The sequence below is a fragment of the Equus przewalskii genome, chromosome 14, assembly GCF_037783145.1.
Source record: "Equus przewalskii isolate Varuska chromosome 14, EquPr2, whole genome shotgun sequence".
NCBI lineage: Eukaryota > Metazoa > Chordata > Mammalia > Perissodactyla > Equidae > Equus > Equus przewalskii.
Window position 1 is genome coordinate 72,103,927 of NC_091844.1, and position 27,962 is coordinate 72,131,888.

Here is a 27,962-nt window from a genome sequence, read left to right on the forward strand (position 1 = left end):
GACCTTTGAGATGACGCAGAGATGCCTAAGAAAGCCACCAAGAAGGATAAGGATTAAGCCACATTTGCTTGAGATTTGGGAGTCCATAGCCTGTGCCTTTCTCTAGCACTTATTTCTTCCTTTCCAGTCCTGCTTTGGCATCACTATTGGTACAGCCATTGCTATCTTTCTGTACTCCCTTCACTGGCTTGTCTGCTACCAAATGCTGCCAGATTACAGTATAACCCAATATCCACACCTGGCACTCACCTGATACAGTCCTGACTTGTCGCAACAGATGCAACACAGACACTTCTTTCTCTCCCAGAGATTATACCGCAGCCTGAGGCACAGAGCCCTCTGTGGGCAAGCTGTATAGAGCTGGGCTTGATGGCTCTTTTGTTTGCATACAGCATATTTGACACTGGCTATCATTAACAAAATGGAGAGGGGCAGTGCTTACTGAGAAAGTGTGCTTCCTCAGATTTGTGGACATCAGAAATTCTTTAGCCACAATATCTGGCTCTTGATGCCTCAGGAACACATGAAACAGCCTTGGTTAATGTTCTAGAAGATTCCCTTCTCTTTGGACTAATATCTCCGGGGCTGACCTGGTGATGAATCCTTAGGTTCCTTAGTTAGAGGATTTTTAGCTTTGGGATGAATAGGGTTTTCCCTGTTAAAAGGCAAATTCCGCTAGCAAGATCTCACATTACGCAGATCCCAGCCTGTGACACCTTCTTTAGTGTGAATTAAGGGCTGCCAACTTCCTCTAGAAATTAAACACCTAGCCGAGAAGGGCAATATGAGGGAGAGAAAAGACCAGAGAAGGAGTCCCCTTACCTGGAGGCTCCTAAGGATGAGGAGAAGTTCACAGATGGAAGGCAGAGCTGCCAAAGACCAAGTCTGCAGACCTCAAAATTGTGTCTAATGTTGCCTTTGATAGAAACCAAAGTAATTTTTATTCTTGCAATATGATCAACATTATGGTTAGACAGACCTCTTGCCCACCTTTTCTCTTTTCTTTCTTTCCTCTCTCTTCCTCTCTTCTCTTCTTTCCCCACATTGTTGATTTTTTTTTTAAATCTCTCCCTCTTCTTGTCTTATCTCTGTTCTCAATTGTCCAGGATCCAAGTTGCCACCAGTAGCCCACGGGGCAGGTTATCCACGTACTTCTAGGAACTCAAGAACGACTTATGGTGAGATGATTTCTAGAATGGTGGTGTAGGGGCTCCATGGACCCTCTCCCCAACAAGAAAACATAACTGGTGAAAATTATATATATTTAAAAAAAAATTCAGTCTCTAGAAATTGTGTTCAGGACATACAGCAGAGGAAGAAATATTCATTCAAGAAGATTTACTGGATTTGGTAAGAGCAGTAAGAGTCCGTGGCATTTATGCCACAATTCGCTCCTCCCTTCCCACTCTTCTAGCTCACGGTGATGGACATGCCCTCCAGGCAAATGCAGCCAAGAGCCCAGGCTCCATCTTTACACAGCTGTCAGTTGGAGGCTATGGTGTCTCCTGGGATAGGGTGGGGGGGTGTCTACCAGCACTTCTAATCCTATGCTGCAGTCCCATGTCTGTGTTTCAGAGTCTCTATTCCAGGCAAGAGTGACTGAGAGGTATGGGGCTCTCTTTGTCTACCCAGCCCCAACTTGTAGGCAGAAAATCTACCCCAGGCAAGCCACAAAGACTGGGGGGTGCTGCCCCAACCCAGGGTGACACTAGCAAAGCTCATGGAGCAGGTGTGTGACTCTGAGAGAGGTAGGCCACTATACCCCTCCCCAGCTGTGGAGCAGTGGTAGAGATTTGTTGCTCAAGAAGAAAGGTAGGCCATAAGAATAAAGAGCTCTGAAGCTCTCCCCAGGAGAACTGACTTTATTTGTACCATAGTGTGAGGAAGTTCAAGCCCAGCAGCACTTTTAGAAACAATGGAGATTTTGGTGATAAGCAATTAAGAGGAGATGGGTAGCTCCATTAGAGCAATAAGCTAAACCTTAGACTATCTAGAAGTTTACCAGAGAGAACTATGGAAAGAGATAGCTAAGAAGAACCCTCCTGAGGTTGACACAAACCTCAAAGACTGGCCTCAAAGATTACCCCTGCACAGGGACCCAAATTTAATTGCAGCAGACTGTGGAGCAATTTATGCCCCAGGGCATTGTCAAAAATAATAGAGCAATCAGCTAGCAATTAGTGGAGGTTAATAACTGGACATGATACCGGTGGAGACAGTCAACTTAACAGAGAAATCAGGGAAAGAGACAAGGAGAACATTAATAAAATCACTGCCAACCCTCAGTGATGGTGTGCATCCCCAAGTCTGCACCCTCTGAGCAGTAACATCTGAGGCTGTATTCTTAGGGGAAGTAGACCATTAAAATAATCCAGCCAGCTCATCAAACAAACAGGCAAACAGCAGCAACAAGTGCCAGAGAGAGGAGATCAGCATACATAGTTGCTAAAATATATTATCTAACATGTCTAGATTTCTACAAAAAATTATGAGACATGCAAAGAAATAGAAGAAGGTGACCCATATTGGAAAAAAGCAGGCCATAGAAACTGCCCGTGAAGGGCCCAGATGTCAGACATAGCAGATGAAGACTTCAAAGCAACTATTATAAGTATGTCCAAAGAACTATAGGACACTATGCTTAAAAAAGTAAAGGAAGGAAGATATAATGACAATGTCTCAGAAAGTAGAGAATAACAATAAAGAGAAATGATTAAAAAGAACCTAATGGAAATTATGAAGGTGAAAAGTACAATAACAAATGAAAATTTTACTAGAGGTGCTTAACAGTAGATTTGAGTTGGCAGAAGGAAGAATCAGTGAACTTAAAGATAGATCAATAGAGATTATGCAATCTGAATAACTGAGAGAAAAAAATGAAGAAAAATAAACAGTCTCAGAGAAATGTGGGACATATATGTGTAATGAGAGTATCAGAAGGAGAGGAGAAAAAGGAGCAGGAAAAATATTTGAAGAAATCATGGCTGAAAACTTCCTAAATTTGATGAAAGCCATTAATCTATACAACTAAGAAGCTCAACAAATTTCAAATATGATAAACAGAAAGAGATCCACACCCAGACACATCATAGTAAAAATCTGAAAGATAAAGAAAATTTTGAAAGCAGCAAGAGAAGTTTACTCATCACATAGAGGGAAACCTTGATAATATTGTCAACTAACTTCTCATAAGAAACAATACGGGCCAGAGGTCAGTGGGATGACATATTCAAAGTGCTAGAAAAACAACAACAAAAACCAAACCTGTCAATGAAGGCTCTTATATCCAGGACAACAATCTTTTGAAAATGAAGGTAAAATAAAACCATTCCCATATAAATAAAATCTGAAAGAATTTGTTGCTAGCAGACCTGCAAGAAATACTAAACGAAGTTCCTCAGAATAAAGACAAATGACTTCAGACAGTAATTTGAACATACATGAAAAGAACAAATAGTAAAGATAATTATGTAATTATAAAAGAAAGTATAAAAACATATTTCTTCTCTTAACTGACTTAAAAAGCAATTGTGTTAAACAATATGTATATAATTGCATTGTCAGGCCTTTAACACAGAGAAATGCTATATATTTGACAAAACAAGTGCAAGGAGATAGGTGAAAGAAAAGCTGTGTTGGAATAAGGAAATGATGCTAGTTGGTAAATTGAATTCACAGGAACAAAGAACCAGAAATGGCAAATAAGAAAGTTAACATAACAAACTCTATGAATAAGTACTTGTTCTCCTTTGTTCTTTGAGCTTCTTTAAAAGACATAAAATTATATAAAGTAAAAACTATAACAATGTACTTTTGGTTTTGTGGCATATCTAGATGTGATGCATATACCAATACTAGCACAACAAGGGGAAGAAGGCATGGGATTATATAGCAGCAACATCGCTATGTCTCACTGTAAATTGGTATAAATCTGAAATAGATTCTGATAAATTAATATTTATATGATAAGCCCTAAAGAAATCACTAAGAAAATAACTTCAAAAAATGGTGAAAAAAGTCATTAAAGGAATTAACACATTTCATTGGAAAATGTTTGCTTGATGCAAAAGAAAGCAGTAAAGGAGGAATAGAAGAACAGAAAAGACATGAGACGTATAGAAAACAAAAAGTAAAATAGCAACCATAAAGTCAACTATAACCATAATAGCATTAAATGTGAATGGATTAAACAATCCAATCAAAAGGCAGAGATTGTCAGACTGGATTAAAAAAGAAGTCATGATCCAACTATATGCTGTCTACAGGAGGTGCATGGAAATTCAAAGATACAAATAGGATGACAGTAAAAGGATGGAAAAAGATGTATCATGCAAACATCAACCATGAGAAACCAGGAGTGGCTATTACTAATATCAGACAAAGAAAAGGCAAAAAAATGTTAATAGAGATAAAGAGGAACATTTTATAATCATAAAAGCGTCAGTCTGTCATGATGATATAACCATGAACACATGAACACCTGACAACAGAGCCCACAAATACGTGAAGCGCCATGTTAGAACTGCAGGGAGAGACAGACAATGCAAAAATAATAGTTGGAGGCTTTAGAACTCTGCTTTCAATAAGGATAGAACAGCTAGGTGGAAGACTGACAAGGAAGCAGAAGACTTGAACAATACTGTAAACCAAGTAGACCTAGTGGACATCTAAAGAAACAAGAGCCAAACAGACACTCTTCGCAAGTGCACGTGGAACATTCTCCAGGATAGACCACAGGGCAGGCCATGGAAAAAGCCTTGATAAACTTAAAAGAATTAGACTCACACAAAGTATATTGTCTGATCATTGTAGAATGAAATTGCAAATCAATAACCAAAAATAAAAATTCACAAGTATGTGGAAATTAACCCACTCTTAATGCCCAATGGATCAAAGAAACAACTGAAGGGAAATTTGAAAATACTTTGAGATGAATGAAAACGAAGACACACATATCAAAACTTAGAGCAGAGCTTAGAGGGAAATTTATAGTTTTGAATGCATATAGTAATAAAAAAAGAAGAAATCTTAAGTCGATAATCTAATCTTCCATCTTAAGACATTGAAAAAAACACACTAAACCTAAAGCAAATTGAAGGAAGGAAACAATAAAGATTCGAAGAAATTAATGAAAAATAGAATAGGAAAACAATAGAGAATATAAACAAAAGCAGAAGTTGTTTCTTTGAAATTATCAACAAAATTGACAAGTCTTTAGCCGGACTGACCAAGCCAAGAAAAAGAAACAACTTAAATTACCGAAAGCACTATAGTTCACAAAGGTATGGAGGTCCTGGTCGATGAAGTATCACATACAAACAAAGACACACACACACCCGCACACACACACACACAAGTTGATTAAAAAAGGAAGATACAAAACTCCTATCTTTTTATAAAAGCCACTAGAATAAAAAATCTATGAGCAACAATAAGAGAGTGCAGTTGTAAAACCAAATGACATAAAAATGCATAGTGTTCTTCTACATAGGAAGAAATAAACATGAAGACTTAAAAGAAAATAAAAAGCCTTTTGCAATATCCAAAAAAAATCTCTGCAAGATATGTAAGGATTAATCTAATGAAGAATGCATAAAACGCAAATGGAGAAAAATTCTTTTAAAGGACCTATAAGAAGACTTTGAAAAAAGGACAAAAATACTATGTTTGTGAGTGAGGCATTCATGAAGGTAATCCTCCCCAAGCTAATCTATGAACGTGTTAAGTGGCGCTCTCCCCAGACAGCTCAGGAGGTGGGCTGCAGGCAAGGACTGCCCCTCGCAGACCTGGCCTCATTCCTGGGAGCTCCTCATGGTGTCAGGGAGAAGGACAGTGAAAAGAGAAAAGTGGGGAAAGAGGCAAAGGCAGATATCTTACTGACCTCTCAGTTCATAGGGGTCCCAGAGGAGTGTACTGGGCACAAGAACCAGTGGCAGTGAGTGCCAGAGCAATCACCAGCAGGGAGAGGGGGAGACAACATCAGAATTTGGACCTGCCTCTGTCAGTGACTCATGTCTTGCTGAGTGATGCTGATGTTGCAGGATCGCTGTGTACACAGTGAAGGTACCATCCCCACCGCACCCTTCTCATAGCGTGGTTGTGAGGCTCCAGTGACATAGTGGAAGTATTCCTTGAAAAATGTAAGAACAATTGTGTAGCATTTGAGGTGACATTCTGTCTGTCTCGCTGAGACACCCGAAGTGACACTCAGGTTCTGAACGTCAGAAATGCCCAGGTTTCTCATTTCTTATGTCACTCCTCAGTGCTGCAGTGGAGGGCCTTGGTGGGGCTGGGGTAAAGTTGGTAAAATTGGAATCAGTGTCCAATGTAATAATAATTTCAGTAATTTAGGGACCCATACTTAATCTCCAATTTGGTAACACACCTCTGAGGTACTGTCTCTGATCCTCCCTGAGGACAATAGACATGGCTGCTGGCAGCCTGTTGTCTATTAAGCCCAGTTCCATTAAGGGGGGGAACATGCAGCAAACTTGCATTTGCAGCTGGCTGGGCGCTTAGTCAGAAGAAAGTGAACATGAAAGGACTCATCCCCACCAGGAACTTAGGATCCTAATTTTAAGGAGGGCCTGTGTAAAGCTCTTGATGGGAGGGGCCTCCAGCCAGTAGGGCTGAGATCGGAAAAGCCCTTTCTGGGATATAATCTGAACACTCTTTTGATAGTTTTCAGAAACAAGTAGAACCTCTCCTGGGGTCGGATAAAGTCACCCTGATTAAAGAGTTTCATACTAACCATGTCTTACATCTAGAGGTTGAGACCCTTAGAGAAGAGGGGAAGCCAAGAAGATGTATCTGTCTGATTGCCTTATTTTCATTTGTCAATTAATTAACTAAATATTTATTAAATGGCTACTATTTTTTAAAACTTTAAAGTGACTTAATGTTTGGAATCTTAGCTGCCACATCTTTAAAAAATTAGGGAAAAAATCCTACCTCCCTCACTTGGTCAAGCTCTTTTAGGAGTAGAGGGGGCATGATCTTGCCTAAAGTTATGTCTCAGATGTACCAGTTGGCTCTTGTAGTAATGTCGGTCTTGCCTTCTCTAGAAAGCATTGAAAGTGTTCCCAAGATATTGCTTACGTGTCCCTATCCTTACCGACTGGAATGGCTCCAAATTGTCTGGAGGGAATGAGTGGCTGCCTGCTGCCAGTGAAGTTGGTTTAGTATGCAGTGAGAGGGCTGTGGAAGGACCCCCTGGGCGTGCTGCAGCTGACCTTGGGAAGAGTAGCCTGACTCCTTTGGTGGGATGAAAGGCTTCCTCTGGCATGGAGGTCACCAAAGCCTAGTGCAGGATTCTCAATAGTATACACCCACTTCCTGGTAGAAACCCCAAGTCACTGGAAGGCTAATTAACTTTGCTCACTGTCAACCAGGCCCGTGTCATAAAGATTCGGCAGTTGGTAAGAATCCAAGACAGAGGCTGTTGCTGAGTTCGAGTGGGCTGAGTCTTGAAGGCCACGCACCCAAGAAGATAGACCCCACGGGACAGTGATTGTCCAGCTGTGTTTCTTCTTGTTCATCTCAACCTGGTATGATGCCAGGTGGATGTAAAATGTAGTGCAAAAAAATCTGTGTGGAAGAAATAGCAGGAAGCTGTTTCCTGCCCAGAATCCCAGGATGTGTGTGTCCCACCAAATAGCATTGCTGAGCCTAATCGGCTCAGGCGCTGCTTGTGGACAGGAGGTTTGCCTTTCCTGGAGGAGATGTGAAAAAGGCAAGGGTACCCCGTGTTTCCAACAACCATATCCTACCTGATTCCAGCTCCGTCTTCCGTCCCGGCTTCTCCATTTCATAGTTTGGTCAGTTGGGGAATATGTGACGGGGGAGAAGGAGAACGGATCTGCTGGGGGACACGAGTCCTTTATCCCTGGACAGGGGCAGCTCTCTGTCTTTTACTCTTCTGTTCTGAAAGTACTCTGCCGCTGCCCTTGTTTGGCTCTGGGTTTGGAGTGCCCGGGGCACTGGGCTGGTGGTGCTCCCTTCATGCACACTTCTGAAAGCCGTTTCTCATGCTCACTGAGACAAAGAGAAAGAGGGCTCAGAAGCGAGGTCCGTTTTCACTGTAGCTGCTCTGAGTTGTGCTCATGGTGGTCCCGGTGGCATCAGGGAATGGGGTGGAGTGGCTGGGCTGAGGGGTTGTTGGTGCTGATTCTAAGTGAGTAGAAACTGTCAGGCTCTCCCAAGGCAGTGTGGCTTGTACGCCTATGCATGTACTCATTTCTCTGACTAAAATCCCAATTACTTTCTATACAAACCAATCGTGGTAAAGTTATGTTTGCTGGATGGGGTGATCTCGATAGACAGTGACTCTCATGGCTAACAAGTGCTAGAGCGAGAACAGGAAGGCATAGAGACTGTGTAGGTGCGGGGTAGCGATCTGGTGGGATTGAGTGGGTAGCTAGGCTTGGAAAGAAAGACTTGGAGCGAGATGGCAAGGCCTCTTCTATATTTGACAGAATCGGGTTTGTCAGGAGCTCTTCTGAGGGCCTCCTTCTCTAGGGAGTAGGCCTATAATTTGGGTATATTGCGGTAAACAGAAGTACCTGAGATGTGGCCCCAGGGTCCAAACAGCAGTTTATATACGGGTGTGGGTCAGTGGAGAAGGTTCTTGTGTTTTTGAGTCAGTTAGAACATTTTGCAGGGAGGATTAGAGTCCCAATGTGGCTGTGATCACTCCCTCTCCCTTTTCTGCTTTTGCCTGAGCACAGAGGAGCAGGACAGCCGGGTGAAGAGGACATGGGGAGAATGGTAGGGTCGTTGCATTCTCTGAATTGGCCTACGAGGAAAACAGTCTGCTCGTGGCTAAGGTTTCTGGAAGAGCCTGTGGACAAGCTGCCACAAGGGTCTTTGATGTCAGCCTGGCTTACAATTTGGGAGCTGTCTTGAAAGGACTGTTTTTAAAATAAAGATTTAGGATAAATTAAAAGAAAGCTCTCCGATGAACCATGGAAGTAAAAACCAGGTTAAACAATGAGTAAGAAAGAGTCTGAATTAGTGAGAGAAGTACCAAGCACATCTTGGAATTTTTTAATTTAAAAATGTGCTTTTTTGGGACTATTTACTTCAGCCTTTCAGGTTCAAAACTTGCTGCTTAAAACGTGGCATTTTATTGTGGAGAGTTTTGCTCACACACAAAGGCAGACAGAGTTTTAGGGAACCTCCATGCACTCATCGCCCAGTCCGCATAGTGATACACCCAATCGCGGCCTGCTCCGTCCACACCCCAGGCACACTCCCTCCTCCCATGTTATTTTGAAGGAAATCTCATAAATCATGTAATTTCCTCTATAAATATTTCAGTGTGTTTCTCTAGAAGAGAAAGCATTGTTCCTTTAATAAACCAGATAAACCTTTTGCTCATCCATCCAGGCCTGGGGGAAGATGAATCGTGTGACAGGTGAGGTCATACTTAAGTGATCTTGACTGCCCTTGGGGGCTCCAGGGCCCACCAGCCTCTTGAGTTCCTGACCTAGCAACTTAAACTTGGAACAGAGTAGAAAATGATGCAATGTGTGATAGCCCCCGAGCTGCGAGGGCCACTCAGTGAGTGCAGGACTGTGATTTAGCGGTCAGCTGTGTTCCCAGCCAGGCTGTGTTAACTGGGTCATTTAGCTCCAAGCAGATGTAAGTTACTAACTGCAGAGGAGGGAAAGAGAAATTAGGAGGTTTGGGATGGTCAAGGGAAAAGAGATGGGTTTTCATTTAAGACATACTTGCATAGCCTGAATAGGGCAGGGCGGGCACAATTAGAAGTGGGATACAATGCAGTCAGCACCAACAGGCAGACGTGCTTCCCTGTTTCAGGAACCACACGCAGATGACAGAGCTTGGCTGGAACTTTGTTCTGAAGCCGAAGGGCATCCTGAGTGTGATGGTTAAGTTTATGTGTCAACTTGACTGGCCTGAGGGATGCCCAGACAGCCGGGAAAACATTATTTCTGGCGTGTGTGAGAGTGTTTCTGGAAGCAATCAGAATTTGATTCAGTAGACAGAGTGAAGAACATCCACCCAAATCAACGAAGGTGGGCATCATCCAATCCATTGGGGGCCTGGATGGAACAGAAAGGCAGAGGAAGGGAGAATTCTCCCTCTCTTCTGGAGCTGAGATGTCCATCTTCTCCTGCCCTCGGATGTGAGGGCTCCTGATTCTCCTGTCTTTGGATTCAGACTAAATTCCAACACCAGCTTTCCTGATTTTCCAGCTTGCAGATGGCAGACAGTGGGACTTATTCACCTCCATAACTGTGTGAGCCAATTCCTATAATAAATCTCCTCTTACATCTTTCTCTCTCTATCCTATTGATTCTTTTTCTCTGGGGAACCCTGACCAATGCACTGAGTCCTGGATCCCTGCCTTCCCTCTCACTCTGTCCCTGGGGTCCAAGGTCAGCAGTAAGGATGGAACAGTCAGGGGTATGCCAATCTTCAGGCTTGTCTTCCTAAGATAGGGTGCACTGCATTAACCAGCGCTTGTTCATGCTCTTTTTCTAAGTGGATACTCATAACAAGCCTGTGCACTAACTGTTTTCATTCTCCATTTCACAGTGACTGTGGGGGTGAGCACGCTAGGAGAGCAGGGATCACACAGTGGGAGATGCAATCTAAGGACAAGCCATTGATGGTGCCCTTTGCAGGTTTAACAATTTCAGAAGTGTGGTTCCCTCTCTGATTCTTGAGTTCCAATTACGAGCTGCTTTCCGATGGGGGCATCAGGCAGTGCTGTTCCAGATTGAACCCCTCTTTGGCTTCTAAGTGGAGCCAGCTCCACCATGAATCCATGCCTGGAAAAAGCACGTGTGTCATGCTGCTAATTATGGGATTCAAGTTCCAACTGAGTAGAAGAGACTGGAGGGCCTCCATAGCTCTGGTTCTCTGTGTGAGCAGGGACCTCAGTCATCACAGCTCTTACCTGGGAAACAGAACCACCACCATTTCCCAGACCTATAGGGAATTTGCCACCAGAAAGTCCTCCAAGCCACACACAGAAGAAAAAGCAGATATGAAAGTCAGAAGGCATGCATTTGAGTCCCAGATCTACCACTGGTTAGCTTTTGGACCTTCAATTTCTCGCCTGTGGAAAGTGGCAATTGTAGTATTCTCAAGGTTTTCACGTAAGTCAAATTAGATCATATCATCTTTAAGATTGTTACATGTTTTATTGTTTCTGTTGTTGTCATTGTAATTTAAAAAATCATTGGGGGGCCGGCCCGGTGGCATAGTGGTTAAGTTCGCACCTTCTGCTTCGGCAGCCTGGGGTTAGCAGGTTCGGATCCCAGGCGTGGACCTAGCACCGCTCATCAAGCCATGCTGTGGTGGCATCCCACTTAAAGTGGAGGAAGACTGGCACAGATGTAAGCTCAGCGACAATCTTCCTCAGGCAAAAAGAAGATGATGGGCAACAGATGTTAGCTCAGGGCCAGTCTTCCTCATGCGCACACACACACACACAGTCATTGGAGATATTTATCAAATATGACAGTGGTCTACCTCTCTCAGTAGCATGATGATACTACATTCAGTAGCTAAAAAAGGATTATTCCAATCCTGCTGTTGATTGGCTGGTGTAATTTTAATGAAGACCACCACTCCTGCCTCCCTCCCTCTCTTAAAAAATGCATAAAGAATCTTCGTGATAATTAGTTCTAGGAACACCAATGCTAAATTCATTCTCATTTGGATTTCCTGGCGCCAACCCAATTCATCCTGAGTGGGCTGGCTGCAGTTTTTCTTTCCCTGATTTTCTTTTCCCCGAGGACACAGAATATTCACAAGGCACAACATTTTCCTTTAAAAGGATATCCCCTAAAATCCAAGTGTTATTAATGAATCTTCAGTCCCTCCTGGAAGACACTGACCCAAATAAGCAGACACGGTTTAAAAACCATAGTCATGCAACAGCCTTCGAATTAGTACCTGCTTCCCCGCTCAGCTCTTTCTGTTGTCCTTGGCTTCCAGAATGTATTTAGAATGTCACAGAATAGTGTTTGGTAGTATTTGACACTGTATTGTTTTACATTTTCTTGCCAACTTGATGATGGATTAGAAGGGATTGAAGCTCATTTATGAAATCCTCAACTATTCCATAGTAAATAAAGTTTCTGAAAAGTAGGCTTCATTTATTCATTTATTCAACAACCATTTGTTGAGTGTCTGCAATGTGTGAAGCCCTTTGCCAGGCATTGTAGAGAATACAAGGGTGAGAAATTCAGGCTCCTGGCCTCAAGGAGCTTGTGTCGAGGAAGCAGGGAGGAAAACAAGTAGAGAGAGGAAGCATGTCAGAAGACAGAGGAGGGAGTGGCAGATTTTGCCTGGAAGGATGGAGACAGCTTCCTGGCTCAACTCACTTCTTACTGTTCCACCTTCTGCACTGTCACTGTCTTCATCCCCCTGCCTCTGCCAGCTCCTACAGACCTTACTTCTGAGTCTGCTGGCCTAGTCACATCTCATCTGAAGGTGGGCATGGCCACTCCCCATCTTTGGATGTCACACCTCACACTCGCGCTTTCCCTAGTGCAGGGATTGTGTCTTATGTCCTTTGGGTGTCTGTCTGAGGGATTCCAGAGTATTTCCAGAGAAAGAAGGCAGAGGGTTACTGAATCTACCCCATCTCACCTACCCCTTCTCCCTCTCTCTTCTTTCCAGCTGGCAAGTTTGCATAAGCCAGATGCTCAGAGTCCCATTGGTGCTTGAACTTGACTGAAGAAATGTAAGGATGTGGACACAATGGGCTGGTATACTCAGGTCCTCACTGACCACCTAATATGGGCTTCTCTCTGTGGTTAGCCAAACTGAGCCACCCTGGAGGTAGGGCAGAGGAGGTTCCCTAGGGCTGGTAGTGGTCCTGGGGAAGCAGAAATTAGCAGAGCAAACTGTGATGTGCTCGGCACTACACTGGGCCTTGCTGGAATCTGCAGGTGGGGCTGGGGATGGTTGTGGCCTTCCAGGAACCATAGCTATACAGGTTTAATGTGTGGGGTATATAGTTAAGCAGGACAAGTTAGAAATTCCCCAGGCCATGTGTACTCAGAGCCTAAAGAGGTTCAGAGGTTGTGCTCAGAGAAGCAGAGGCTCTCTAGTCTTCAGTGGTCAGAGAATATTCTGGAAAGAGGGTTGGGCAGAGAGGTGGAGTTGGGGGTCAAAGATTCTGAGTGATTTGATGAGGCTGAGAGGGGATTTCATGATGTCACTTTTGCGTCCCTGGATTACAAAAGGTTCAGAAGTGGTGCTTTGTAATATTAATTGATCCATTCATTCATTTTGGATTGAGTCTAAGACTGGTGTGAATTCTAAAAAGGATCCCTTTTTATTCCACTGCTTTACTTTCTCATTTTATCTCTTTCTTGCCCTAAAAACAGACATTAGACTCTCCCTATGTTTAATTAGATTTCATTTTTTTACAATTCTATGGGTAATCATTCTGAGTGACTCTCCATAGCGAACAGTTCATCTAACCAAGTGTTGGGCATAGTGTATTCTGAACAAATGCTTGAAACTACCACCCTTATGTGAATGATTCTCCATCTAGAACATGACCCTTATCTGTTGCTCATCTCCAGACCTATATACCCAACTGTTCGCTGGGTTTCCACCTGGATATCCCTTAGGCACCTCATAGTTAACATTTCCAAAGCTTTTTGTCATATCTGTCATTTCTCTCCCAACACACACACTCAGCCTGACTCTCCTTCCTCAAAACCACTATAGCCAAAGCCCTAGGGTCATCTCCGACTCTTCCTTCTGCCTTCCTCACCCTCTCCTCAGAGCTGGTGTCTAAGTTCTGCTTCTAGCTACTAAATCATTCTCAATCCCACCCCTTCTCCTCACCCATCACTGTGACTTTAGCCAAAATCCCTTAGCATATTTCCTAGACTATTCGGTAGAATGTGAATTGGTAAGCTTGCCCTGAAATAAGAGTCTGACCAATCAGGTCCTTGCCTAACACCCACCTGTGGGTTTGTCTGCGAGGTGAAAACTAAACTTCTCAGTGTGGCTGATGAAGCCCTTACCTTCTTGCTCCCATCCTCCTTTCTAGCCTTACTCCCTCCTTCCCTCGGCAAACTCCTCATGATCTTGAACAGGCCCACATTTGTGCCTTGCTGTCTGTCTGTGCCCATAAATATGCCTGCTGTCTTACCCTTTCCTCACGTCTACATCTGGGAAAGTTGGCATCCAGGCTCTAACACCACCTCTACCGAAGCTTTCTCGGACTGCTCCAGCCAGGGTCACCCCCCGACAGGGGTTTCTGTGCCACGTGGGCTACCGCATTTTATTGTAAGTATATTTAAATGTGTATTACGATGATCTGTCAGACTGAGAGGGAAGGGATTACTGTCTTAGCCGTCATGGACACTTCATTGCCTAGCTGAATGCTCAGTGTTTGTTAACTGTTAAAATAGAAAGGATCTTAGGTCTTAAAGAGTCTCTCCTAGTTTAATTCCTCTTAAATTCATTTATTTACTCATTCATTCATTCACTCTTTGTACAAACATTTACTGAATACCTACTATGTGGGAACTCCCTCTCTCCCTCCAGGCGACAAAGCCTTGATTAAACAGACATAAAAGAGAAACAGCTGCCAATCCTTCCTCCAGGAAGCTCTGCTCCACAGGCCTTCATTTAAGAATCCTGGAGCTTCAGTTTTCTTTCGTCAGCTTTTTCCTTAATGGCCAAACTCATGGTGGCAGTGACAATGGATTCTGCATTAGTATTAAAAATTTATTCAATAAATAATGGATTAGAACCTCTGTTTAATAATTATTAATGCACTGCAATTTCAGTTGCTCAAATCTCAAGATGTTTTAAACATAACTAATTGAAAACACAATTAACAGCAACTTGCCGAAATAAATCTGAAAGGCGTAACACCCTTGAAAGCCTCAGACTACAAGAGCAAAAATTCAAAAGCAGCCCCCTCCCTACGCGGCCCCAAGATGCAGAGTTCATGCTGGGCTGGGCAGAGACTCTGGGAAGGATGGTGGCACCTGGCATGGTTTGGGATGTGAAAGTTGGTTTAATGGCAGCTTTTCTGCAGGTACTGAAACTTTAGGTGACGACTTCATTATGCTGGGGGCAGGGAGGAGGGTTTGCCTGACCAGTCTGCTGTGCTCAGGCACTTATGTCAGATGGGCCAGTAGAGAGAGGCTGATTCAGTGACCTCATTATGTGCAAACTCAACAAAGCAAAGGCCAGCTCCTGGGGTCTGGCAGCGTGTGGGGTGGGGCCTTGCCTCAAGTGAAGTCATAGGATGAGTGAATGGCAGACCCGTAACTGGGAAACCTGGGCTCCCAGCATCTCACCCACTGGCCCTGGTGCCTCCCATGTTATTTCTGGGGCTGGTTCTGCTTATCCTGACTCAGCCAAAATGGCGTATGTAGGTCTTCGGATCAAGGGCCTAGGACAAGGGCCCCTTGACTTTCTTGTTTCAACAACAGTCAGCAAAGATAGGAAATGCATCGAGGTATTTATAAGATGGGCCCTGGACTGGTTTATGGATTCTAGGATCCTAAAAGTGCAGTTAAGGTTGGTACTGGCTTCTGGGTTGAGTTTAGCATGGATGAGCATGAATGTTTTTCTGTACTTTTCATCTTTTTACATCTGTTCCTGTTCCACTTTCTATCCCAGGAAGGTTCTCTCCTTCAGATTCACTTTTGGACTTGGGTACACTGGTCTCCTAGCTTCCGTCCGTCCTTCATAGGTGTTTTTTTTGGGTGAGTACTCGATCAGACATTGTAGGGAAATTAATCAACAACAGGATTGGCCAGTGGTAGGCGCTCCACACATGTTAATTCCCCTTCCACTCCCAGCCTTGTCCACTGCTCCTGCATGGTTAACCTATACCCAGGCTTCTGAACACTGCTGTGGGCATCCTTTCAACAGAATAATATGGTTATTGGACACATGGATGTTATTTCTGGAGAATAGGAGGTAGCTAAGGGGAAACTTGTCCCATTCTCGGAGTCAGTCTGGAGAGCAGCTTGGCTGGAGCTTAAGGCGTGGATAATAGGACAATGTGACCAGAGACATGGGATGGGAGTGTATTGGAAAGTACTGGAGAATCAGACTTGTGAATTTGATTTTCATCTCAAGAGCAACAATGAAGGATTTTTAAGCCAGAAAGAGGCATGGATTTTATCTTCATCTGTGTATTATGGAACATGATTCTTAAACATCAGTGTGCATCAGGATGACCTGGAAGGCAGGTTAAAACCATTTGCTGGACTTTACCTTCTGAGTTTCTGACCCAGAATTTCTTGGATGGAGCCTGAGAATTTGCATTGCTATCAAGTTTCTAGGTAATGTCGATGCTGCTGGTCCAGAAACTATACTTTGCAAACCACTTGGTTAGAGGATGGCCTGGAGATGGGTAGGTCTGGAGTCATGGAGCTGTTTAGGAAATTCATATAATAACAAAGCTGTAAGATGATGAGAGTCTGATTTGAAACAGGAGCTGAGGCTCTAGAAAGAGGGGGAGATACTACAGAAGGAGAGTCAGCAAAATTTTTTGGCCCAACAGGATGGATGGGAAAAATAGGAGACTCTTCTGAGGTTTTTCGAACTGGAATCCTGAAAGGATGATGCTGTTTCTCACAGGGAAGAGCATGGAACAGAGGCTTCTTGGTCAGGATGGAGGACTGTTGTTTGGCTGGTGGTTCCAAACAATCCCAGATGCAGGTGCAAGGAGAAATCTGAGGGCCAGCAACTGCTTCCAGCCTGGGACCTTGAGTGTGACAGTGGCCGCAGAAGCAATATTTCTAGGAGGGGACCACAGGCCTGGGGTTAGAGTGTGTTAAGTGAAGTGCCTAGCACATAGAATTTAAGGGGATATCACACAGGGTTGTGCAAAGTTTGCCCGACCCTGAATGTGAGTGCCTTGTTAAATGTTGTGCCCCAGGTGACTTGCATGACTCACCCTAGCCCCAAAGTTTGGTGAAGGCATTGCTGTTGCTTCAAGCCTGGAAGGAGCCTGGGGAGGTCAGCAGGGTGAGAGGAGGGCTGTGGATCCCAAGTATGCATTGAATCCCATCATTGTACATGTTGGAACAAAGTCATATGCCATCATGTTTCGCACCTGTCTGTGTACGCCTGTTCATGACTTGTATGGATCCAAGTTTTGTGTCCACAGGACTGTTGAATGGAGCGGAAACAGAGATGCCTAGAAAATTTTACAAATCTGTAGCGCCTTCTGTGGATGATGTGGAGGCGGTCCTAAGACTGTAGTTAGCCGTGCCTGGTATTCCTGCGTTCTCTGAGCCTATGAACAGAGCCAGCTGTGCTGTAGAAGGGCAAAGACAGAGTCTTGGAGTGTCTTTCTTGAGCATAAATATACTATGTTGTTGTTGTTTGTTTGTTTTTATTTCTGTTTTTGTTTTAAGGACTTTAATCTATAGAGCTCCATCATGCAACCAAAACAATCCAAGCTTAATCTCTGAGCATTCATCTTCCAAGTTCAGATTTTTCTTCCATCTTCTCAGCTGGTGCATTCCCCAACTTCTGAATTTCTAAAAATATCCAGCATAGTTCCCTCTACAAAACACCAGCACCCTGCCAGCTGTTAAATAAATAAACTCGAAGCAAAAATGCTATAGTTGTGAAATAAGATATATTTAATTAAATAAAAAAGGAAAAGCAAGTGCTATTACAGGAACATAAAACTGTAAGGCATAAGATAAAAACTAAATTACTACAAGGCAGCTCGATCCAATCTAATCCTTAAAGATAAAGATGAAACCAGAAAATTGCATGTATTGAGAAATCAACATAAGCCCTGAGCAAATATTAACTAGAGATCTATAAACTAGTTGATAATAAACAGTACTATGAACATTAGGATTAGGCAAGGAAATGGAAATGGAACCGCATCAGGGTGTGTGGGACTTGAGTTCATCTCTCCATCCTGCTTGGAGCAAGCGTTCGTGGAATGGTCTAGTTCGAGTGACTTTTCCATTAGCTAATTTCAGTAAATCTGAGCGGAAAAATCGAATGGCGTTGAGGTACCTGGGCGAATTTCTATCTATCATCTTTTGAAAGACACCGAAATTGATGAGATCTCATCTTACCAGGCTATAAAATGGAGCTTGCAGATAAAATGTTTGCCTTTTACTGTGGGTTTCTAACTTAGCTATTGACATGATTTTAACAGTGTCTTTAAGCATGAAGAATGGTCCAATTACATGTTAAGTAGCCTTTTTTTATAGTTCTAATAAAGGTTCATTTAGACATTTATACTGACAACTTAGTTCTTTGGAAGGGCATTTTTCAAGTTGCCTGCTAAAAGAGGACATTTTCTGGCCAAAAAACGAAGCCTGCTATTAGCTAGAGAATGTTGCTCCAGCTTTCAGAGATGCCATTTGTATAGAGGCTGGGTCTTCTGATGGAGAAGTCAGCAGCAGCTGCTGGAAAAATCAAGCTAATTCACAGGTGAAGATGCCCTCTTTGTCACAGTTTCAGGCTCTGGAATAAAGACACTCCTTTGAGAGCATTCATGTGTTTCATACCCCACACAGGGAGCTTCAGAATACATTCTGAATGGGAAACTGACTCGGGAGAGTGAGAGGGATGGCTCTGACAGGCAGGGATGCAGTCCTCCATCAGATCAAGGTCCAGGGACAGCCAGGTCCTTTAAGGGAACCAGAAGGCCCTTTGGGGACAGAGTTAACGTTCTTAGGCCCCTGGGGATGTAAGTGACCTGGGGGTTCTTTTTTTTTTTTTCTCTAGTGAGACTCCAACTAAAGTGTTCCTGGCAGAAAAAGAGATATCTATGTGCTCTTGGCTCTGGGAAAAAAATCTCCACAGCCTCCTGGAGTTAGGACCTAGGTTTGAGTCTTGTCATTAACTCATTTTGAATCTCAGACTCCTTGTGGTCTCCAACTCTTGCTGCTAGCTCCTTAAAGAAAAGAGTTTGTGTTAGTGTGCTAGGACTGCCATAACAACGTACTACAGACTGGCTGGCTTAAACAACAGAACGTATTTTCTCATGGTTCTGGAGTCTGCAAGTCCAAGAGCAAGGTGTCAACAGGGTTGGTTTCTTCTGAGACCTCTCTCCTTGGCTTATACATGCCATCTTCTCCCTGTGCCTTCACACTGTCTTCCCTATGTGTGTGTCTGTGTCCAAATTTCCTCTTCTTATAGGGATACCAGTCATATTGGATTAGGGCCCACCCTAATGATCTCATTTTAACTTAATGACCTTTTTAAAGACTCTATCTCCATCACCTCATGCCTATTGGAATGGCCATCATCAAAAAAGACAAGAGATAAGAAATGCTGATGTGGATGTGGAAAAAAAGGAACGCTTGTGCACGGTTGATGGGACTATAAAGTGGTGCAGCCACTATGGAAAACAGTATGGAGGAGTCTCAAAAAATTAAAAATAGAACCACCATATGATCCAGCAATTCCACTTCTGGGAATATATCCAAAGGAAATGAAAACACTAACTCACGGAGATATCTGCAACCATGTTCATAGCAGCATTATTTACAGTAGCCAAGACATAGAAACAGCCTAAGTGTCCACCAGTGGAGGAATGGGTACAGAAGTTGTGGCATATATATACAGTGAAATATTCAGCTATGAAAAATGAGAAAGTCTACCATTTGTGACAACACGGATGGACTTTGAAGGCATTATGCTGAATGAAATAACTCGACAGAGAACGACAAATACTGTATGATCTCACTTATATTTGGAATCTTAAAAGAAAACACACAGAAAACCAAACTCATAGAAAAAGAGATCAGATCAGATTTGCGGTTTCTAGAGGTGAAGGCTCGGGGGGAGGGGGAACTGGAGGAAGGTGTTAAAAAGGCACAAACTTCCAGTTATAAGATACATAAGTACTAAGGCTGTAATATACAACATGTTGACTATAGCCAACAGTGCTGTATGATATATAGGAAAGTTGTTGAGACAGTAGGGCCTAAGAGTTCTCATCACATGGAGAAAATTTGTTTCTTTTCTTTTTATTGTATTTATATGAGAAGATGAATGTTAGCTAAAGCTATTGTGGTAAAAATTTCACAATATATGTAAGTAAAACCATCATGCTATGGACCTTAAACTTATACAGTTGTGTATATCAATTATTTCTCAAACTGGGGAAAAAAGACCTTGTCTCCAAATACAGTCACGTTCTGACATACTTGGAGTAAGGACTTCAACCTATGAATTTTGGGTGGGGGACACAAATCAGCCCATAACAGGGCTGCATCTTAGTCCTCTTTGTATATCTGGGAAAACAAATGCATCTACTTCTTACCCTGTTTCTGGACAAATTGCTCAATACACTTCGGCGGGGCGGGGGGGGGGGGGGGGCCCAGGTGAAAAATAAACCTCATCTATCCTCCATTCTGTTAACAGAGAGCAAGAGGGAAGCCACCCTAAAAATTTCTGTTGCAAGGTAGGGAAAACTTTACTTTCAAAGCTTCTGCAAGAGTGATTCTCACCCGTGCCTGGGCCTCCTCTCCAGGGCTTCTCATCTAATTGATCTGGGGTAATGTCCAGGCATGGGTAATTTTTCAAAGCTCCCCAGGCGATTCTGCTGTGCAGCCAGGGTTGATAAACCACTGTCGTCGGAGTCTCTGGGTACATAAATGTGACCCTCAAGGGCACATGTTTTGTTCAGTGAGTCATTTCTGATGCATCGGTGGACCCCTGGACATGGTCTGGAAATGGGCGAGAAGACCTCTGGCTGTTTTGCATAATAATGTACAGGGATTTTCATGGTGGTCAGGAAAAAAATCTTTATAGATTTTGTAGCCTTTAGGAAAACGTTTCTCTTTTGGATTTAGACTATGCTGTCTCCTGTATCTGAGAATAACTGTATATTCTTGGGGAGAGTATGTGTGTGTTTGAGAATATCTCAAGAACAATGAAGAGCCAAAGCTTCTCCTGGGTCCGAATGAGGTGAACATGGAGAGCCACCACCCTGGAGCGACTTGCTGAAAGCCCCAGTGGGTTATCCCAGATTGAAGAAGTCTGATCATGGACAGAACAGTGTCTCAAGGATTTCCCTGTTGAGCAGAAGGGTTGGATGAAAGGCTGGGACCAACATCCAGGGGTAAAGTGTGTGGAGGGTCAAAGACTGAAGGGCTGAGGAAGGGCTCTCTTTCAGAGGGCAGGTGTGCTGAGCCGTGCTCCTGAGAGTTTCTCCAGGGAAGAGCTTGTTATTGCTCTTGAAGTTCTGGAAAATCGTATCTCATTTAAACCACACCATCCATACATTATCATTCCTTGTAGTTGCCCACACACCTTCGGTAGAGTCTGTTCATACTCAGCCTTTGCAGAACAAAGGGAAAAGCCAGAAAGGGAAGTGTGGGGGGCTTCCCTCATCCCCCTGGCCTTACCAGGGCAGTAGTGGAGGAGTGCAGTGCAGCAGGTCAACTGGTTGCACATTAGAAACAAGTAGGGCTTTTCAAAACTGCGAATGTCTGGGTCCCAGCTTGACCAGTTAGTCTCTGGGGGTGGGGTGCATGCAGCCAGGAAGGAGAACCAGAGATGCATAGATGGATGGTGGCCCTGGAGCTCCATGTAGTGAGGGCCAAGCCCCAAGGCAATTCTAGGAGAAGCATGATAAAGAGCAGGTGAGATAGGCCTGTGTCCCCGGGTATCCCAGATGAAGGTGAGCCATGATGTGGTGGTGGGAGTGACATCTGGACTACTGTTATACCTTAGAACCTAGTAGAGAGCTTAGCATGTAGGCAAACATGGTTTCTACAGTATTCTTCTGTACACTTGTGTCATACACTCCTCAGGAGGATTGGAATGTCTGCCAAAATGCTGGACAAGTATAATGAAGCAGAAATACACGGGTAGTAAGGCCTTAGAACTGTTCTTATGTTTCACCCACATGTTTCCTATTTCAATCCTCTCCAGTCCCCTCTCAAAATCAACAGGGACTGCCTGGCCCCAATCCTTCGCATAAGTAAATATTTATTGAATATTAACCATGTGCTCAGCACATGGTCTTCCAGGGTGCTTACAATTGACTTGTGAAGATAAAGTGTGTCCACATGAAAATATAAATTTCTACACACATCTCAATACTTTGGGAACAATCTGTTGCATATCTGGGCAGACTCTTAGAGGAAGGATTGCTCCCTGTTGGCTGGAAAGAGGCTGGATCCATGGAGAGTTAGAGACTCGAGCTAGGCCTTGCAGGATGGGGATGTTGATAGGCTGAGTGAAGGGAGAGGGCCTTCTTGGTAGAGGTAGTCACATGGAACCTGACATGATGTATATGACAGGGAGTGGGGAGATAGCGGACAGTGACACGTAAGGGCTGACTGCAGGGTTTGCCATGGAAATGCAGGAGATGCTACATGATAGGACAGGGCTCTTAGGTGCTGGGCAGAAATGCAGAAATGTGGGTGAGTGGTGGGAGGGTGGACGGTTAGTACTGGTTACCTGGTCATGCTGCCCCGCACTCCCCCTCCTCCCACTTCTACAGTTCTTGACAATGAAGACAGGGAGCCACTGAGAAGCTGCCAAACACGTGTCTGTCTGAGGGGATGAACACTAAGTAGACAAGGGTAGAGGTGGGGCCACTGAGTAGAAATCAAGGAGAAAAAGGCTAATGGGAATTGCAATTGTTTTATTTTAATGGCAAAAGAATGAAAATGTAGATTAGATGTGGATGATTTCATGCCAGACTCAAAGGCTCCTTAAAGTCTTCCTGCCTCTTCAACTGTCTCCTGTTAAAACTATACGGCCACATTCCTGACCTACCTTAAGGAGCCCTATTTTCCAAGTCATTAATTGTTTTCTCGCATTCTTAGAGATTTTTAAGTTCATCCTAATCCCTTTCAAATGTGCATTTCAGAGGAAACCTGGAGAGGCTCAGAGTGCCCTAGAGATGCTGATCAACCTCCAAATACTTCATCTGGTGGAGGAGCTTTTTTTAATCATCCACTCCTACATTTAATTCATGTGTATGCGAGTATCGACACCCATGTGCAGGGGGCAGGAACTGACCGAACACAAAGCAAATAAACTCCAGCCCTCACTTTGTAGAAGAAAAGTGGGCTATATGGGAATTTCTATTAAGTACATCATAAAATCAGGTACGTATTAATAGGGGAAAAAAGTAACTCTGGTTTATATAGGATGTCATCCTACAGAACTGACAAGCTTTCGAAAAAATCACCCCATATAGAAAAAATAACAGTGACCTAAAATCATATCAGTAAGGCTATGCTATTCACAATAAGTCATAAAATTTAAACAGAAGAAAACTTCTAAAATTGAACATCTAGGTCAAAATCCTGATGAGTCGGTGGCTTTTGTAGAAATCATTCAGCATGATTGTTTGCTGAGTGATAATCTTGTGTCCAAGCGATTCCTTTTTCCCGTGGTTTGAACTTGCTAGCCGCCTCCCCTGGCTCTGCTCAAAGCCCAGTGGACCCTGCAGGGGGTGTCAGAGGCACCGTGGGACAAGGAGAAACAACCCCTGGAACAAGAGCCCACCGTGCAGGGCCCAGGTTAGCCAGGTAGGGACCGGTGGGCTCCAAGCTTGTGCCTGCGGAAACTGTCCCACTCTGTCCTGACTGCTCCTGTATCCCATTAACTGATGGCCTGGGCCTCATTTGGAGCTGTCAGGACATCACAGGGGGTCTGGGTTGCTTGAAGAAGATGAGGAACCAGAACAGAGGGGAAGAGAGGGAGACTCAGGTGCTCCCATGCCTCTTCCAAGTTTGGGTGTACAGATGAGGCAAAGGTGTGATTAAAAGCAGCAATGGCTTTGTGTAAAACCTTGGACAGGAAGCAATGAGTTTCCAGGAGAGGAGCAGGGAGTCAGGAAACACTTAGTGGGGCCCTCTGAGGAGCAGAGGGACAAGGAAGTCGGTGCCCTCTAGGGTCACCTAGTATCAAGCACTCAAAACAAAGGCTCCTTGCTTTGGGGGGCACGATCAGCCTTGGCAGCCAGGAGCAGTTATCACCTGGATGAGGCAGGTCAGGGTGCCCTGAAGTGACTTGTGGGGTGTGGGATGGAGGAGTGTAAGCCAGTCCAGGAGACTGGCTGGGGCTGCCCTGGAGGCTGCTGATCCCAGCGACAGAGGGAAGGTGCTGATGGCAGGTGGAGGCTTCAAGGAACAGGAGAGGTTTCCTCAGCCTTTCCGCCTTCTGCCCAATGGCCAATGTGCCAAGGTTGGCCCAGGCCCTTTGATTCCTCTCTGTGCCTGGGGAGGATGGGTGTGTGTGTGTTTGTGTGCCCACGTGCACATGTATGTGGAGGGTGGGCAGGACCTGGAATGAGTGGGCGGATATGAGAGTCCCCAGAAACCAGCCCACCCCTCACCCATTTTCAGTGTAAGGGAGGCGAGTTAGAGAGACTGAACACTTGGGTGTTATCACTTTCCTTTTGCCCCCATGCTGGGCTGGAGGCCTAGGAGCAGTGGACATAAACAAAGAGAACAAAAAGGTTGAAGAGAGTTTAATGGGGATGTTTTCATTTGCTAGGGCTGCCCTAACAAGGTACCACAAACTGCGCAGCTGAAACAATGGAAATTTATTGCCTTCACGTTCTGGAGGCTAGAAGTCTAAGATCAAGGTGTTGGCAGGGTTGGTTCCTTCTGAGGACTGTGAGGGAGAATCTGTTCCTTGACTCTCTCCTGGCTTCTGGTGGTTTGCTGGCATCTTTGGTCTTCCTTGGCTTGTAGATGCATCACCCCAATCTCTGACTTCATCTTCACACGGCATTCTCTCTGTGCACACATCTGTCTCTTGTCAACATTTCCCCTTTTTATAAGGACATAGGGCCCACCCTAATGACCTCAACTTGATCATCTGCAAAGACCCTAGTTCCAAATAAGGTTACATTCACAGATACTGGGGGTTACAACTTCAACATCTTTTCAGGGGACAGAATTCAACCCATAAGAGGGGGCAAGGGTCCCAGTGGGCTGTGAGGAATACGGGGAAGGATATGAGTTTCAGGAACAGGCTGGCTCGCAGCCCTGCAGCACGGGAGCTGGATGGCTCCTTCGATACTCGCGTTCTTAGCCATAAAATCAGGGTTTCCAGGGGGCTGCTTCCCAGAGCTGGTGGGAGGGTGATAACGTAGCTAAAGACCTCTTGATTTGTGAAGAGGAGGCACCTATCACTGGTTATGGCAACAACATGCCACCCATATGCTCTCTTACTGAAGAGAGCAGTTATATTCTTAGTCCCCTTGTTTTCTCCACTGTGAAATGGGTTGAATAAATAGTGCATTGCCTGGACATGTAATCCTACAGTGTGGCAGTTATAAAAATGGGTAGTAATGTATGTGTTGGCAGCAGGCCATGTCTGGGTATGGGGGCAGGGAGTTAAGATCAACAAGGGACAGGAGACCCAGGGGATTTGCTTAGGCCATGAGGAGAAGGGAGGAGGTCCTGAATAGACAGGTCCAGGCAGGGCAGAGAGCGGCAGGTTTTAGATGGTGCAGCACCGAGACAGGAAAGCTTTGCCCTCTGTTGTGTTCCAAACGATGCTAAGACCCTGATTCCAACTAATTCTGGTGTGTAGGTTTTTCCCCCACAGCAAGCAAATCTCTAATACCAGCTGGGCGGCCTACAGTTTATCTCAATTCCAACATATCTACCTGGAGACGACATTAAGTCCCTCAAGTTAAGGGCTCAGTCCTACAAAACGGCCGCCCACCTCCAGTCCCCAGAAACCATTGCAAGTCCAGGTTGTCACCTGTGCTTCTGAAGGATGGGCTATAAACGCAAGGTTCCCTTGGCCCCTTCCTTGGGTTTGATTAATTTGCTAGAACAACTCACAGAACTCAGACCAATATATATTTTCACAATATGTATATCTCACAGATGCTATTTTACAGACACTTGTTAGCCATGGTACATGTCCTAGTTTTGTCCTTAGGTCACATTGCCTGTGACCTCAGAGACCCCTCCCAGAATGGAGGGCCTGTGACTTGCTTCTGGAAAGTCCTAGGACTTCAGCTGCTCAGCAGTGAAGGCCTTCTGTATTAGCTCTCTTAACCAGTTGTGGATTCCTCTCTTTGGTAGCTGTATTATTTATAAATATATACTCACCATTAGTCTTCTAGCCTAAATAAAGGGAGTCATTCTTTGGAGGCCACAGAGGATGACCAGCTCCTCTACCGTGACCTTGATGGTGGAACCATCTCTGTGCCTCACACAGTCTCCCCATGTGCTGGTGGCCTTGCCTGCGGGCCAGGGTTTGCATTTGTGCACATACATGTTAGTCACAGTGCTTTACCCTCGAGATCTCTCCCCTGGCCCCAGTCCTGTCCTTGGTCTTCCCATCCCCATCATTGTTCTGAGATTGACTTCTTATTGCTTAAAGGCTGTAAGCCCACACCTTTCACCACGGCCTGAAAGGGGAGGCAGCTGCTTAACAAAGAAAGCTATGGCTGGTGATTTTTCTCTTACTTCTTGCTCAGTTCTGAAGCTGAAAAAAAATCACGACATACTTCAAACTTGAGCAGTGGCTGTGAATGTATTCACTCTTGAATTCATCTGTGAGGTTATTATACGCAGCTTTGATGTTACAGCGAGACTACCTGGGTCGTTTTGTTCCAATTACTCAGTGCAGAGGAGGAGGACTTCTTGCTGCACGGAGGCGCCCAACTTTGATGTTTTGTCGAGGTTGCCCTTCTCAGGGCTGATGCATTGGGAGCGACCCTGGGCAGCTGGGGCACGTCTAAGTGGTGGGGCCCTAACCCGGAGCAGAGTAGCTGGGTGCTCTCCACACAGCGCTACACAGTCTGGGCCCTGAGCAGCTGGGGGGAGAAGCCATGAGTGGGGGCCTATGGAGCACATCTCCCATTGCATCACAGAGGATTTGGAAATAACCTCATTTTCCTCAATTAGGAAGATGGAGATTGTAATGGCTGTACTTTGCTCTCCTCCGACGTCTTTCATCTCTGCATCGCAAAGTGCTCTGAAAGCATGATTAACGAAGCTGCCCAACTCCGCAGCCGGGCAGGCGCCCCATTGCCTGCTTCTGTCAAGGCTAAATGGTTGAGGCCAGCTTGCTGGGTGAGCTCAGGGTAATGGAAGATCCAGCTGACCCCCATACAGGGCAGGGACAGTTGCTGGAAACCCCACAGGATGAGGGTGGGGAGAGAGCGAGAGGCAGCCTGGAGCAGGGGGAGAGTCTTCGGCTGGGAGGCAGGGGTCTCGGAGTCAGCCCTGGTTATCCCGTTGGCCTATTGTCAGAGTGTGGACCTGTTACCCCTACTGCCACCTGCCCCGAATCCGGGTATCAGAGTCAGTGTGTGAAAAACAGGGAGTGGAATTTGACGATGTCTCAGGTCCCTCCTGACTCTGCCATTCTGAGTCAATGTGGTGATGGATCCGATAGCCAGGGCCTCCCAGGCCGCCCTGGTGTCTTGCCTTGATGACATCCCTGCTCAGAACCTGGGGTGCTCCTTGGTCCTTGTGGTACGCCCATGCCTCCCATCTCCTGGAAGCTCTCCTCATCTGCTGTATCCTCCACCGCTATGCCCATTCACGCGCCCAGGTTCCCACACTCATTTTCCACACATGGCATGGTCAGATTGCCTCCTGTTTAGACCACCCAGGGCCAGTTGGGCCCCACCCTTGCCTCCTTCCTCCAAACACAAATACCTGCTCCCTCTGTGTTTTTGCGAGACTGGGTGGCTCTCCTCTGTCTATTCAGGTTGGACCCCTCCTCCTAGACCCTCCATCTCCTGCAAAAACTTGACTGGGGGCTGTGTGCTCGGGCATGGGCCACCCAGCCGACTGTGCTTTTAGAGCTTTTGTCACCTGCTTTTAGGTTTTCTGTCCGTCCACCTCTCACTGCTACCAGTATTCCTACCTGCCTGCAGTGGTAGTTTCTGTCCCCTTCCCAGTGAGCTGTCCTTATGTGCTGTGGGCTAAGAACTAAACTCACAGGTGATTAAAATGGTACTTGCGGCGCGAGGGAGGAGAGGTTTCCATGTCTCTGCACGGACGGTG

At 44.9% G+C, this 27,962-nt stretch overlaps 1 long non-coding RNA gene across 1 annotated transcript in view; it reads left to right on the plus strand.

Annotated features, from left to right (window-relative positions):
- LOC139075809 (uncharacterized) overlaps positions 1–27,962 on the plus strand; it is a 72,593-nt gene that overhangs the window by 22,056 nt on the left and 22,575 nt on the right. The window contains exons 4-7 of the long non-coding RNA XR_011526668.1: positions 12,661–12,724; positions 14,051–14,289; positions 15,640–15,725; positions 22,838–23,078. This is a non-coding gene — a long non-coding RNA (uncharacterized lncRNA). The remainder of the gene's footprint in view (positions 1–12,660; positions 12,725–14,050; positions 14,290–15,639; positions 15,726–22,837; positions 23,079–27,962) is intronic.